Source organism: Dipodomys ordii, unplaced genomic scaffold (genome assembly GCF_000151885.1).
Source record: "Dipodomys ordii isolate 6190 unplaced genomic scaffold, Dord_2.0 Scaffold24, whole genome shotgun sequence".
NCBI lineage: Eukaryota > Metazoa > Chordata > Mammalia > Rodentia > Heteromyidae > Dipodomys > Dipodomys ordii.
In genome coordinates this window covers 11,222,227-11,227,075 of record NW_012267240.1, presented here as the reverse complement: position 1 = coordinate 11,227,075, position 4,849 = coordinate 11,222,227, and positions in this window count along the sequence as shown.

The following is a 4,849-nucleotide window of genomic DNA, read 5'->3' as shown; positions in this document are numbered from 1 at the left end:
TTATTTTCCATGTGTGAAGGAAGAACAGTAGAAAAAGATCACATACTATAAGGTGCACTATTATTTTTTTCATTTGGTTAAATAGCACTTTAAATGTTCAGACAAGTTACACCTTCATGTTTCTCCCCTACTGGCATCCTCCTTTGGACTGACTGTGTATGAATACCTAAAGTCATGTATAGGTTATCATGTGCAGTTGCCACAGATTATTAAAAGCAAAAACAAACAAAAAAAAGCTGGGCACTGGTAGATCACATCTATAATCCTAGCTGCTCAGGAGGCTGAAAACTGAGGGTTGAAGTTCAAAGCCAGCCTGAGAAACTTGAGACTCTTATCTCCAATTAACCAGATAATAACAACAACAACAACAAGAAGCAAGAATGAGAGGTCAGGTCCCAGTACAAGAATACACACACACACACACACACACACACACACACACACACACCACATGTATGAAAACTGGATCCTGTGAAGAAAGTTATAATGATAGGAAATTATAGCTACCCATAATTAGCCTGTTCAGAATCCTAAGTGAATGTCATATTACGCCATGCCCCACCTGCCAAGGACAGAAGGGCATTTCTCCTGCATCAAGACAGAGCATATTCGTAGTAAGACAGTGTGCACGTTGACCATTGCATTCCTAAGTTCTAGACCTCTAGAGTAGCTTTCCTAGGATTTACACACTAACAGCACCAAGTTACAATCTTGGTTCTATGGCTAGAGCTGGGTAATTTTGAGCAAATAATTGATCTAAGTAAGTCTCAGTTATCTTTTCTGCTCAATAGGAATAAAGCCAGTCATAAATTCCTGGCTTTCAGTCGTAGTTCCACAAAAACATGCTTCCTCATACACTTCCTATGTTACCCCTTCCAAGCTTGGTTAATTGGCATTAAGAAATTGTGATTGAGCCAGGTGCCAGTGGCAAATGCTGTTAATGCTAGCTACTTAGGAAGCTGAGACCCTAGAAAGTGGTTCAAGGTTCAAAGACAGCCCAGATAGAAATGTCTTTGAGGCTTCATTTTCAATCAACTAGTAAAAACTTGGGTTGAATGCCTGGCTCAAATGGTGAAGCATTAGCCACAAGCAAGCAAGGTAAGTCAGAACAGAAGGCCTTGAACTGAAGCCTCAGTACCAGCCAAGAAGAAAAAAAGAAAGGGAACTAGGAAGGAAGGAAGGAAGGCAGAAGGAAGATAGGAAGAAAGGAAGGAGGAAGAAAGGAACGAAGGGAGGGAGGGAGAGAGATAAAGAAAGGGACAGAGAAAGGGAGAGAGAAAGAAAGGGAGGGAGAAAGAAAGAAAGAAAAGAGAGAGGGAGGGAGGAAGGGAGGGAGGGAGAGAGGAAAGGAGGGAGAGAGAGAAAGAAAGGGAGAAAGAGAAAGAAGGAAGGGAGGAAGGGAGGGAGGAAGGGAGGGAGGGAGAGAGAGAGGGAGGGAGGGAGGAAGGGAGGAAGGGAGGAGAAGGAGACAGAAAGGAAATGAGTCATCAAGATAGGCATTGTGGCACAAGTATGTAATTCAAGCTACTCAGAATGCAGAGACAAGAGGATCACAAGTTCAAGGCTATCTTAGACAAATTTAGGAATCCCTATCTTAAAAACAAGATAAACAGCTGAAGAAATGGCTGTAGTACCAACTAGAAAGCATGAGGAATTGAGTTCAACCTCTAGTACCATTAAAATGACAACAACAATAATAGCAGAGTCTACAAAAACAGAAGGGCTGGGGGCATAACTCAAGAGGTAGAGTGCTTGCCTAGCAAGTACAATGCCCTGGGTTCAATCCCAGTACTGGAAAAAAAATTTTTAATATGACTAAGAAATGCATCATATATATATATATATATGATAAAAAATGAAATTTGTTCCAAAACAATCATTTTAAGGAAAAGCAAAAGGCTTAAGAGACAGGAAAAAAGCTCTTGAAAAATACGCAGTGGTAAATTCACCCACAGGTTCGATAAAAAAATGTTGAAGTAGTCAGCAACAACTTGGCTAATTTACATGAATGACTGCTAGGAGAAGAGAAGCTAAAGTGTTAAATTTTAGAAAAAGAAACAGACTCCTTCTTAGAGAAAACTTAAAGACTGTAGCACATATTGTTGAGTCCTACATAGAAATAGCAAGGAGATGGATTATATGTATTTCTTTTTTTTTAAGGACAGTTGAGTGAATGGTACATTCCTGAGAAATGAGTAAGTGTAGATGAGTCGATTGTTTCTAACACAACTTAGAGAAAGGTGTGTGAGTGTGTGTGTGTGTGTGTGTGTGTGTGTGTGTGTGTGACTGAGAGTTCTCCAAAATCTGGGAAAAGCCAGAGGGCCAACCTGTCAAGATCAAGATCAAAAATAAAGCCAGGGTTAATTTGTTTCTTTGAAGTCAGTACGGGCCTTGTTCCTGCAATATTATTTCCTCAAGGTCAAACAGCCCATAGAACTTCTGCAGCGTTTCCAAATATTTGAGAGATTCTCAGAAATTTTGCAAAAAAGATGGAGCTCTGGTTCAAGGCTTCAACTCAAACTCTCTGTAAAAGCTATTCTGACTTTTTGTAAAATGGGTGGTTCTTGAACAATGTTTAGCCCAGCTTCTCTGAGCTACATTTCTCCACTAGGTCTCAGCCTGAACAGTTCTATGTCCATCTTCATGTTGCCCAATGTTAGCCAAAACTTCTGCTAAGCCAGTTTCGCAAGAATCCCCATCTTGGAGAAACTGGTTCAGTTCCTTGCCCTGCAATCAGAAGGTAGGGTCTGAGTACTCAGACAGGCCTTGGAGAGAACCTTATCAAGGTGGGCTAGCCAGAGACCCCCTCATCCCTGTAATTCCCATCCAAGGGCCAGACTCCTGGGCAATAGATCCCTCCTTGGTTCATGCTGTATTCAAAACTGAGCATAGTTCTCTACTGAGGTTTCTTCTCCCCTGTTGTAATAGCTTCTGATTAAAGTCTGTCTGATCTCTGTTTGGGTGGTTTATTTTGGGATTTGTGTGTGTGTGTCTGTTGTGGGGCTTGACCTCTAGGCCTGGGCGCTGTCCCTCAGCTCTTCAGCTCAAGGCTAGTGCTCTACCACTTGAACCACAGCACCACTTCTGGTTTTCTGGTGTTTAATTGGAGATAAGAGTTTCATGAACTTTCCTGTTCGGAACCATGAACCTCAGATCTCAGCCTCCGAGTAGCTAGGATTAGCGGCATGAGCCACCAGTGCTGGGCTGTTTGAGTAGGTTTTTTTGTGGGGAGATGGGTTCAGGGGAGTTGGAGAGGGAGGAGTGTGTGTGTGTGTGCGCGCGCCTGTGTGGGCCTGTGCCAATATTGGGGCTTGAACTCTGGGTCTCTTGCTCTCACTTTGCTCAAGCTAGCGTTCTACCACTTCCAGCTTTTTGGTGGTTACTTGCAGGTAAGAGTCTCATGGACTTTTCTGCTGGGACTGGCTGTGAACTATGACCCTCAGATTTCAGCCTCCTACATAGCTAGGATTACAGATGTGAGCGACCAGCACCCAGCTTAGTCTGTTCAATCTCTTTAACCTCTCTCTCTCTCTCTCTCTTTCTCTCTTCCTCACTCTCTCTGCTTCTTTAATTTAATTTCCTAACCCAATTCCATCTAAGGTAAGTCCTACCTGATCACTCCAACCTCCAAGACCCCTGACCCACCCAACTGTGTAAAATCCATATGCCACTGTTGATTTCAACTCGGGGTTTTTTTGTTGTTGTTTTGTTTTGTTTTACTCCTTAGAAACAGCATTTTCATCCTAAGCAGGGTTTGGAGTGCCCTGTCAGTTCAAAAGTCCAAATGAGATGCTGGAAGGACAAGAGGCCGTTAAGTAGTACTTAAGACAAATATCGGGCACCATTCTGGTAGCCACCAGCTGAACAGGACCTCATGATCTTACAAGGCCATCCTGACCAGTAGTGGCACACGCGCTGAGCTCTCCCCACAAGCAGAGCCTGGGCCCTGGGAGTCCCGCTCCTCAGTGCCACTGAACCAGAGGAACAACAAGGCTCCTGGCAGGGTAAAAACACAGCCACTACTAAGTGTATCTGAAGTTCCCTTTCAAGTATCTTCCAAAGAGGAAGAGCTTAGAAAAATCTGAAGGCAATCAAGGAAGGAAGATGTGAAAGGGAAAATCGGACCCAAGGGGATTGGAGAGAAAGAAGCTATGAATCTTAGTCCAGGAAGAGAAAGCCTAGAAGTGCTTTAACAATAGCTTGCTAGATTGAAAGGAGAATGGGGGCCAGCTTCTCCCAGCAAGGACAGAGAAAAAGGAAGAAGCTTCAGCTTCCATGGGAATGGGTTTTGTTCTTGTCCTTGTCTGTGTGTATGCACGTGTATGTGTGCACGTGTGCATGCTTGTGTTGGTCCTGGAGCTTGAACTCAGGGCCTGAGCACTGTCCCTTAGTTTTTGTGCTCAAAACTGGTGTTCTACCATTTGAGCCACAGCTCCATTTCTGGCTTTTGGTGATCTAATTGGAGTCTTGTGGACTTTCCTGCCCAGACTGGATACTCAGATCTCAGCTTCCTGAGTAGCTACAATGACAGGCCCCTGGCACACAGCCACAGAAGTGTTTTAAGTTAGTTAATCATCTTGCCAATGAGGATATCAGAGTTGGGAGAAGTTATCAAGGGGGATCAGGGCTTTCTTCTGGAGTTCTTTAAAAGGCAAAGAGAGCCCACTGTCTCCACTCCTCTTCAACATAGTCCTAGAACCCTTAGCCAGGGCAATAAGGCAAGAAAAAGACATTAAAGGGATCCGCATAGGGAAAGAAGAAGTTAAACTATCCCTTTTTGCAGACGACATGATACTATACCTCCACGATCCCAAAAACTCCATCCCCAAACTTTTAGAAATCATAAGTC